The sequence below is a fragment of the Anas acuta genome, unplaced genomic scaffold, assembly GCF_963932015.1.
Source record: "Anas acuta unplaced genomic scaffold, bAnaAcu1.1 SCAFFOLD_273, whole genome shotgun sequence".
Lineage (NCBI taxonomy): Eukaryota > Metazoa > Chordata > Aves > Anseriformes > Anatidae > Anas > Anas acuta.
In genome coordinates, this window is record NW_027075998.1 from 40555 (window position 1) to 51410 (window position 10856).

The window sequence follows — 10856 nt, forward strand, 5'->3', positions numbered from 1 at the left end:
CCCCCAACCCTAACCCCCGACCCCCCAACCGATCTAACCCTAACCCTAACCCTCTAACCCTAACCCCCCAACCCTAACCCCCGACCCCCCAACCCTAACCCTAACGGATCTAACCCTAACCCCCCAACCCTAATAGATCTAACCCTAACCCTAATCCTCTAACCCTAACCCCCCATCCTAACCCCCCAAGTACCCAACCCCAACCCCCAAACCCCCTAACCCTAACCCCCCAACCCCCTAACCCCACACCCTAAACCCCCAACCCTAACCCCCTAACCCTAACGGATCTAACCCTAATCCTCTAACCCTAACGCCCAAACCCCCTAACCCCCTAACCCTAACAGATCTAAGCCTAACCCTAACCCTCTAACCCTAACCCCCCCAACCCCCTAACCCCCTAACCCTAACGGATCTAACCCTAATCCTCTAACCCTAACGCCCAAACCCCCTAACCCCCTAACCCTAACAGATCTAAGCCTAACCCTAACCCCCCAACCCTAACCCCCGACTCCCCAACCATAACCCCCTAACCCTAACGGATCTAACCCTAACCCTAACCCTCTAACCCTAACCCCCCAACCCCCTAACCCCCCAACCCTAACCCCCTAACCCTAACGGATCTAACCCTAACCCTCTAACCCTAACCCCCCAACCCCCTAACCCCCCAACCCTAACCCCCTAACCCTAACGGATCTAACCCTAACCCCCCAACCCTAATAGATCTAACCCTAACCCTAATCCTCTAACCCTAACCCCCCAACACCTAACCCCCCAAGTACCCAACCCCAACCCCCAAACCCCCTAACCCTAACCCCCCAACCCCCTAACCCCCAACCCTAAACCCCCAACCCTAAACCCCGACCCCCCAACCCTAACAGATCTAACCCTAACACTCTAACCCTAACCCCCCAAGTACACAACCCCAACCCCCAAACCCCCTAATCCCCCAACCCCCTAACCCCCAACCCTAAACCCCCAACCCTAACCCCCAAACCCCAACCCTAACCCCCTAACCCTAACGGATCTAACCCTAACCCTAACCCTAACCCCATGGACCCCCATTCTCATTTTGGTTCCCCCCCCCCTCATTTTGGTTCCCCCCCCCGGTGCGCCCCACAAATGGGTCCCCCCGGAAACAAAACCCCGCACACTTGGTTCCCCCCTCATTTTGGTTCCCCCCCCCGGTGCGCCCCACAAATGGGTCCCCCCGGAAACAAAACCCCGCACACTTGGTTCCCCCCTCATTTTGGTTCCCCCCCCCGGTGCGCCCCACAAATGTGTCCCCCCGGAAACAGCACCCCGCACACTTGGTTCCCGCCTCATTTTGGTTCCCCCCCCCCGCCCCATCCTTGGGGTCCCCCCTAGCCCCATGGACCCCCCCCCCCTTGGTGCCCCCCCCCCATTTTGTCTCCCCCCCCGTCCTACCCGTGCCCGCAGCAGCCGCTCGCACTCTGCCAGCGCCTTCCGCACCCGATGCTGCATCTCGGCCAGGTGGAGGCAAGCGCTGGAGGGGGGGGAATAAATTGGGCGGGGTCAATTTGGGGGGGGTCTGGGGGCATTTTGGGGGTTGGGGGCGCATTTAGGGGGCAGAGGGGACTGGTTCTCACCTGTAGGACTCGGCGTCGAGCCCCCCCGTGGGCAGCTGCAGGGCCAGGATGCCTGGGGGGGTGCGGGGAGGGGCATGTCAGCACCCCCCAGACCGAAACCCCAAAACCGCTGCCGTTGACCCCAAAACTGCCGCCGTTGACCCCAAGGTGGCCGCTGGTGAAGCCGGTAGGGCCACTGGGCGCCCCGCGGACCACAAGTACCCAACCCCAACCCCCAAACCCCCTAACCCTAACAGATCTAAGCCTAACCCTAACCCCCCAACCCTAACCCCCGACTCCCCAACCATAACCCCCTAACCCTAACGGATCTAACCCTAACCCTAACCCTCTAACCCTAACCCCCCAACCCCCTAACCCCCCAACCCTAACCCCCGACCCCCCAACCGATCTAACCCTAACCCTAACCCTCTAACCCTAACCCCCCAACCCTAACCCCTGACCCCCCAACCCTAACCCTAACGGATCTAACCCTAACCCCCCAACCCTAATAGATCTAACCCTAACCCTAATCCTCTAACCCTAACCCCCCATCCTAACCCCCCAAGTACCCAACCCCAACCCCCAAACCCCCTAACCCTAACCCCCCAACCCCCTAACCCCACACCCTAAACCCCCAACCCTAACCCCCTAACCCTAACGGATCTAACCCTAATCCTCTAACCCTAACGCCCAAACCCCCTAACCCCCTAACCCTAACAGATCTAAGCCTAACCCTAACCCTCTAACCCTAACCCCCCCAACCCCCTAACCCCCTAACCCTAACGGATCTAACCCTAATCCTCTAACCCTAACGCCCAAACCCCCTAACCCCCTAACCCTAACAGATCTAAGCCTAACCCTAACCCCCCAACCCTAACCCCCGACTCCCCAACCATAACCCCCTAACCCTAACGGATCTAACCCTAACCCTAACCCTCTAACCCTAACCCCCCAACCCCCTAACCCCCCAACCCTAACCCCCTAACCCTAACGGATCTAACCCTAACCCTCTAACCCTAACCCCCCAACCCCCTAACCCCCCAACCCTAACCCCCTAACCCTAACGGATCTAACCCTAACCCCCCAACCCTAATAGATCTAACCCTAACCCTAATCCTCTAACCCTAACCCCCCAACACCTAACCCCCCAAGTACCCAACCCCAACCCCCAAACCCCCTAACCCTAACCCCCCAACCCCCTAACCCCCAACCCTAAACCCCCAACCCTAAACCCCGACCCCCCAACCCTAACAGATCTAACCCTAACACTCTAACCCTAACCCCCCAAGTACACAACCCCAACCCCCAAACCCCCTAATCCCCCAACCCCCTAACCCCCAACCCTAAACCCCCAACCCTAACCCCCAAACCCCAACCCTAACCCCCTAACCCTAACGGATCTAACCCTAACCCTAACCCTAACCCCATGGACCCCCATTCTCATTTTGGTTCCCCCCCCCCCCCTCATTTTGGTTCCCCCCCCGGTGCGCCCCACAAATGGGTCCCCCCGGAAACAAAACCCCGCACACTTGGTTCCCCCCTCATTTTGGTTCCCCCCCCGGTGCGCCCCACAAATGGGTCCCCCCGGAAACAAAACCCCGCACACTTGGTTCCCCCCTCATTTTGGTTCCCCCCCCCCCGGTGCGCCCCACAAATGTGTCCCCCCGGAAACTGCACCCCGCACACTTGGTTCCCGCCTCATTTTGGTTCCCCCCCCCCCGCCCCATCCTTGGGGTCCCCCCTAGCCCCACGGACCCCCCCCCCCTTGGTGCCCCCCCCCCATTTTGTCTCCCCCCCCGTCCTACCCGTGCCCGCAGCAGCCGCTCGCACTCTGCCAGCGCCTTCCGCACCCGATGCTGCATCTCGGCCAGGTGGAGGCAAGCGCTGGAGGGGGGGGAATAAATTGGGGGGGGTCAATTTGGGGGGGGTCTGGGGGCATTTTGGGGGTTGGGGGCGCATTTAGGGGGCAGAGGGGACTGGTTCTCACCTGTAGGACTCCGCGTCGAGCCCCCCCGTGGGCAGCTGCAGGGCCAGGATGCCTGGGGGGGTGCGGGGAGGGGCATGTCAGCACCCCCCAGACCGAAACCCCAAAACCGCTGCCGTTGACCCCAAAACCGCCGCCGTTGACCCCAAGGTGGCCGCTGGTGACGCCGGTAGGGCCACTGGGCGCCCCGCGGACCACAAGTACCCAACCCCAACCCCCAAACCCCCTAACCCTAACAGATCTAAGCCTAACCCTAACCCCCCAACCCTAACCCCCGACTCCCCAACCATAACCCCCTAACCCTAACGGATCTAACCCTAACCCTAACCCTCTAACCCTAACCCCCCAACCCCCTAACCCCCCAACCCTAACCCCCGACCCCCCAACCGATCTAACCCTAACCCTAACCCTCTAACCCTAACCCCCCAACCCTAACCCCCGACCCCCCAACCCTAACCCTAACGGATCTAACCCTAACCCCCCAACCCTAATAGATCTAACCCTAACCCTAATCCTCTAACCCTAACCCCCCATCCTAACCCCCCAAGTACCCAACCCCAACCCCCAAACCCCCTAACCCTAACCCCCCAACCCCCTAACCCCACACCCTAAACCCCCAACCCTAACCCCCTAACCCTAACGGATCTAACCCTAATCCTCTAACCCTAACGCCCAAACCCCCTAACCCCCTAACCCTAACAGATCTAAGCCTAACCCTAACCCTCTAACCCTAACCCCCCCAACCCCCTAACCTCCTAACCCTAACGGATCTAACCCTAATCCTCTAACCCTAACGCCCAAACCCCCTAACCCCCTAACCCTAACAGATCTAAGCCTAACCCTAACCCCCCAACCCTAACCCCCGACTCCCCAACCATAACCCCCTAACCCTAACGGATCTAACCCTAACCCTAACCCTCTAACCCTAACCCCCCAACCCCCTAACCCCCCAACCCTAACCCCCTAACCCTAACGGATCTAACCCTAACCCTCTAACCCTAACCCCCCAACCCCCTAACCCCCCAACCCTAACCCCCTAACCCTAACGGATCTAACCCTAACCCCCCAACCCTAATAGATCTAACCCTAACCCTAATCCTCTAACCCTAACCCCCCAACACCTAACCCCCCAAGTACCCAACCCCAACCCCCAAACCCCCTAACCCTAACCCCCCAACCCCCTAACCCCCAACCCTAAACCCCCAACCCTAAACCCCGACCCCCCAACCCTAACAGATCTAACCCTAACACTCTAACCCTAACCCCCCAAGTACCCAACCCCAACCCCCAAACCCCCTAATCCCCCAACCCCCTAACCCCCAACCCTAAACCCCCAACCCTAACCCCCAAACCCCAACCCTAACCCCCTAACCCTAACGGATCTAACCCTAACCCTAACCCTAACCCCATGGACCCCCATTCTCATTTTGGTTCCCCCCCCCCTCATTTTGGTTCCCCCCCCGGTGCGCCCCACAAATGGGTCCCCCCGGAAACAAAACCCCGCACACTTGGTTCCCCCCTCATTTTGGTTCCCCCCCGGTGCGCCCCACAAATGGGTCCCCCCGGAAACAAAACCCCGCACACTTGGTTCCCCCCTCATTTTGGTTCCCCCCCGGTGCGCCCCACAAATGGGTCCCCCCGGAAACAAAACCCCGCACACTTGGTTCCCCCCTCATTTTGGTCCCCCCCCGGTGCGCCCCACAAATGTGTCCCCCCGGAAACAGCACCCCGCACACTTGGTTCCCGCCTCATTTTGGTTCCCCCCCCCCCGCCCCATCCTTGGGTTCCCCCCTAGCCCCATGGACCCCTCCCCCCTTGGTGCCCCCCCCCCATTTTGTCTCCCCCCCCGTCCTACCCGTGCCCGCAGCAGCCGCTCGCACTCTGCCAGCGCCTTCCGCACCCGATGCTGCATCTCGGCCAGGTGGAGGCAAGCGCTGGAGGGGGGGGAATAAATTGGGGGGGGTCAATTTGGGGGGGGTCTGGGGGCATTTTGGGGGTTGGGGGCGCATTTAGGGGGCAGAGGGGACTGGTTCTCACCTGTAGGACTCGGCGTCGAGCCCCCCCGTGGGCAGCTGCAGGGCCAGGATGCCTGGGGGGGTGCGGGGAGGGGCATGTCAGCACCCCCCAGACCGAAACCCCAAAACCGCTGCCGTTGACCCCAAAACCGCCGCCGTTGACCCCAAGGTGGCCGCTGGTGACGCCGGTAGGGCCACTGGGCGCCCCGCGGACCACAAGTACCCAACCCCAACCCCCAAACCCCCTAACCCTAACAGATCTAAGCCTAACCCTAACCCCCCAACCCTAACCCCCGACTCCCCAACCATAACCCCCTAACCCTAACGGATCTAACCCTAACCCTAACCCTCTAACCCTAACCCCCCAACCCCCTAACCCCCCAACCCTAACCCCCGACCCCCCAACCGATCTAACCCTAACCCTAACCCTCTAACCCTAACCCCCCAACCCTAACCCCCGACCCCCCAACCCTAACCCTAACGGATCTAACCCTAACCCCCCAACCCTAATAGATCTAACCCTAACCCTAATCCTCTAACCCTAACCCCCCATCCTAACCCCCCAAGTACCCAACCCCAACCCCCAAACCCCCTAACCCTAACCCCCCAACCCCCTAACCCCACACCCTAAACCCCCAACCCTAACCCCCTAACCCTAACGGATCTAACCCTAATCCTCTAACCCTAACGCCCAAACCCCCTAACCCCCTAACCCTAACAGATCTAAGCCTAACCCTAACCCTCTAACCCTAACCCCCCCAACCCCCTAACCCCCTAACCCTAACGGATCTAACCCTAATTCTCTAACCCTAACGCCCAAACCCCCTAACCCCCTAACCCTAACAGATCTAAGCCTAACCCTAACCCCCCAACCCTAACCCCCGACTCCCCAACCATAACCCCCTAACCCTAACGGATCTAACCCTAACCCTAACCCTCCAACCCTAACCCCCCAACCCCCTAACCCCCCAACCCTAACCCCCTAACCCTAACGGATCTAACCCTAACCCTCTAACCCTAACCTCCCAACCCCCTAACCCCCCAACCCTAACCCCCTAACCCTAACGGATCTAACCCTAACCCCCCAACCCTAATAGATCTAACCCTAACCCTAATCCTCTAACCCTAACCCCCCAACACCTAACCCCCCAAGTACCCAACCCCAACCCCCAAACCCCCTAACCCTAACCCCCCAACCCCCTAACCCCCAACCCTAAACCCCCAACCCTAAACCCCGACCCCCCAACCCTAACAGATCTAACCCTAACACTCTAACCCTAACCCCCCAAGTACCCAACCCCAACCCCCAAACCCCCTAATCCCCCAACCCCCTAACCCCCAACCCTAAACCCCCAACCCTAACCCCCAAACCCCAACCCTAACCCCCTAACCCTAACGGATCTAACCCTAACCCTAACCCTAACCCCATGGACCCCCATTCTCATTTTGGTTCCCCCCCCCCTCATTTTGGTTCCCCCCCCGGTGCGCCCCACAAATGGGTCCCCCCGGAAACAAAACCCCGCACACTTGGTTCCCCCCTCATTTTGGTTCCCCCCCCGGTGCGCCCCACAAATGGGTCCCCCCGGAAACAAAACCCCGCACACTTGGTTCCCCCCTCATTTTGGTTCCCCCCCGGTGCGCCCCACAAATGGGTCCCCCCGGAAACAAAACCCCGCACACTTGGTTCCCCCCTCATTTTGGTTCCCCCCCCGGTGCGCCCCACAAATGTGTCCCCCCGGAAACAGCACCCCGCACACTTGGTTCCCGCCTCATTTTGGTTCCCCCCCCCCCGCCCCATCCTTGGGGTCCCCCCTAGCCCCACGGACCTTCCCCCCTTGGTGCCCCCCCCCCATTTTGTCTCCCCCCCCGTCCTACCCGTGCCCGCAGCAGCCGCTCGCACTCTGCCAGCGCCTTCCGCACCCGATGCTGCATCTCGGCCAGGTGGAGGCAAGCGCTGGAGGGGGGGGAATAAATTGGGGGGGGTCAATTTGGGGGGGGTCTGGGGGCATTTTGGGGGTTGGGGGCGCATTTAGGGGGCAGAGGGGACTGGTTCTCACCTGTAGGACTCGGCGTCGAGCCCCCCCGTGGGCAGCTGCAGGGCCAGGATGCCTGGGGGGGTGCGGGGAGGGGCATGTCAGCACCCCCCAGACCGAAACCCCAAAACCGCTGCCGTTGACCCCAAAACCGCCGCCGTTGACCCCAAGGTGGCCGCTGGTGACGCCGGTAGGGCCACTGGGCGCCCCGCGGACCACAAGTACCCAACCCCAACCCCCAAACCCCCTAACCCTAACAGATCTAAGCCTAACCCTAACCCCCCAACCCTAACCCCCGACTCCCCAACCATAACCCCCTAACCCTAACGGATCTAACCCTAACCCTAACCCTCTAACCCTAACCCCCCAACCCCCTAACCCCCCAACCCTAACCCCCGACCCCCCAACCGATCTAACCCTAACCCTAACCCTCTAACCCTAACCCCCCAACCCTAACCCCCGACCCCCCAACCCTAACCCTAACGGATCTAACCCTAACCCCCCAACCCTAATAGATCTAACCCTAACCCTAATCCTCTAACCCTAACCCCCCATCCTAACCCCCCAAGTACCCAACCCCAACCCCCAAACCCCCTAACCCTAACCCCCCAACCCCCTAACCCCACACCCTAAACCCCCAACCCTAACCCCCTAACCCTAACGGATCTAACCCTAATCCTCTAACCCTAACGCCCAAACCCCCTAACCCCCTAACCCTAACAGATCTAAGCCTAACCCTAACCCTCTAACCCTAACCCCCCCAACCCCCTAACCCCCTAACCCTAACGGATCTAACCCTAATTCTCTAACCCTAACGCCCAAACCCCCTAACCCCCTAACCCTAACAGATCTAAGCCTAACCCTAACCCCCCAACCCTAACCCCCGACTCCCCAACCATAACCCCCTAACCCTAACGGATCTAACCCTAACCCTAACCCTCCAACCCTAACCCCCCAACCCCCTAACCCCCCAACCCTAACCCCCTAACCCTAACGGATCTAACCCTAACCCTCTAACCCTAACCTCCCAACCCCCTAACCCCCCAACCCTAACCCCCTAACCCTAACGGATCTAACCCTAACCCCCCAACCCTAATAGATCTAACCCTAACCCTAATCCTCTAACCCTAACCCCCCAACACCTAACCCCCCAAGTACCCAACCCCAACCCCCAAACCCCCTAACCCTAACCCCCCAACCCCCTAACCCCCAACCCTAAACCCCCAACCCTAAACCCCGACCCCCCAACCCTAACAGATCTAACCCTAACACTCTAACCCTAACCCCCCAAGTACCCAACCCCAACCCCCAAACCCCCTAATCCCCCAACCCCCTAACCCCCAACCCTAAACCCCCAACCCTAACCCCCAAACCCCAACCCTAACCCCCTAACCCTAACGGATCTAACCCTAACCCTAACCCTAACCCCATGGACCCCCATTCTCATTTTGGTTCCCCCCCCCTCATTTTGGTTCCCCCCCCGGTGCGCCCCACAAATGGGTCCCCCCGGAAACAAAACCCCGCACACTTGGTTCCCCCCTCATTTTGGTTCCCCCCCCGGTGCGCCCCACAAATGGGTCCCCCCGGAAACAAAACCCCGCACACTTGGTTCCCCCCTCATTTTGGTTCCCCCCCCCCGGTGCGCCCCACAAATGGGTCCCCCCGGAAACAAAACCCCGCACACTTGGTTCCCCCCTCATTTTGGTTCCCCCCCCCCCCGGTGCGCCCCACAAATGTGTCCCCCCGGAAACAGCACCCCGCACACTTGGTTCCCGCCTCATTTTGGTTCCCCCCCCCCCGCCCCATCCTTGGGGTCCCCCCTAGCCCCACGGACCTTCCCCCCTTGGTGCCCCCCCCCCATTTTGTCTCCCCCCCCGTCCTACCCGTGCCCGCAGCAGCCGCTCGCACTCTGCCAGCGCCTTCCGCACCCGATGCTGCATCTCGGCCAGGTGGAGGCAAGCGCTGGAGGGGGGGGAATAAATTGGGGGGGGTCAATTTGGGGGGGGTCTGGGGGCATTTTGGGGGTTGGGGGCGCATTTAGGGGGCAGAGGGGACTGGTTCTCACCTGTAGGACTCCGCGTCGAGCCCCCCCGTGGGCAGCTGCAGGGCCAGGATGCCTGGGGGGGTGCGGGGAGGGGCATGTCAGCACCCCCCAGACCGAAACCCCAAAACCGCTGCCGTTGACCCCAAAACCGCCGCCGTTGACCCCAAGGTGGCCGCTGGTGACGCCGGTAGGGCCACTGGGCGCCCCGCGGACCACAAGTACCCAACCCCAACCCCCAAACCCCCTAACCCTAACAGATCTAAGCCTAACCCTAACCCCCCAACCCTAACCCCCGACTCCCCAACCATAACCCCCTAACCCTAACGGATCTAACCCTAACCCTAACCCTCTAACCCTAACCCCCCAACCCCCTAACCCCCCAACCCTAACCCCCGACCCCCCAACCGATCTAACCCTAACCCTAACCCTCTAACCCTAACCCCCCAACCCTAACCCCCGACCCCCCAACCCTAACCCTAACGGATCTAACCCTAACCCCCCAACCCTAATAGATCTAACCCTAACCCTAATCCTCTAACCCTAACCCCCCATCCTAACCCCCCAAGTACCCAACCCCAACCCCCAAACCCCCTAACCCTAACCCCCCAACCCCCTAACCCCACACCCTAAACCCCCAACCCTAACCCCCTAACCCTAACGGATCTAACCCTAATCCTCTAACCCTAACGCCCAAACCCCCTAACCCCCTAACCCTAACAGATCTAAGCCTAACCCTAACCCTCTAACCCTAACCCCCCCAACCCCCTAACCTCCTAACCCTAACGGATCTAACCCTAATCCTCTAACCCTAACGCCCAAACCCCCTAACCCCCTAACCCTAACAGATCTAAGCCTAACCCTAACCCCCCAACCCTAACCCCCGACTCCCCAACCATAACCCCCTAACCCTAACGGATCTAACCCTAACCCTAACCCTCTAACCCTAACCCCCCAACCCCCTAACCCCCCAACCCTAACCCCCTAACCCTAACGGATCTAACCCTAACCCTCTAACCCTAACCCCCCAACCCCCTAACCCCCCAACCCTAACCCCCTAACCCTAACGGATCTAACCCTAACCCCCCAACCCTAATAGATCTAACCCTAACCCTAATCCTCTAACCCTAACCCCCCAACACCTAACCCCCCAAGTACCCAACCCCAACCCCCAAACCCCCTAACCCTAACCCCCCA